General features: G+C 46.1%; 1 protein-coding gene across 4 annotated transcripts in view; it reads right to left on the bottom strand.

The window, feature by feature from the left end:
- Positions 1 to 332, bottom strand: part of PHF8 (PHD finger protein 8) — a 103202-nt gene that overhangs the window by 48540 nt on the left and 54330 nt on the right. The gene's annotated exons all lie outside the window — the stretch shown is intronic.

Consider the following 332-nt stretch of genomic DNA (forward strand, 5'->3'; position numbering starts at 1 on the left):
TGCCACCTACACAGATCTGAAGAGCCATTAACGCCTTGTTCTGAGTTACTCCAGGAGGAGATTATAACAGGCCATACCTGGTAAGTGACAAAGCCAAGACTGAAACCACGTCTGTCAGAATCTGACACCAGTCTTCCTTCTACACTACTCTGCCTCTTGGGTTTCCAAATATGAACACTCAAGAGGACCACAATTGCCACCTACACAGATCTGAAGAGCCATTAACGCCTTGTTCTGAGTTACTCCAGGAGGAGATTATAACAGGCCAAACCTGGTCAATAAAGAAAGCCAAGACTGAAACCACGTCTGTCAGAATCTGACACCAGTCTTCC

Source organism: Bison bison, unplaced genomic scaffold (genome assembly GCF_000754665.1).
Source record: "Bison bison bison isolate TAMUID 2011002044 unplaced genomic scaffold, Bison_UMD1.0 scf7180017864227, whole genome shotgun sequence".
In the NCBI taxonomy this organism is placed as follows: domain Eukaryota; kingdom Metazoa; phylum Chordata; class Mammalia; order Artiodactyla; family Bovidae; genus Bison; species Bison bison.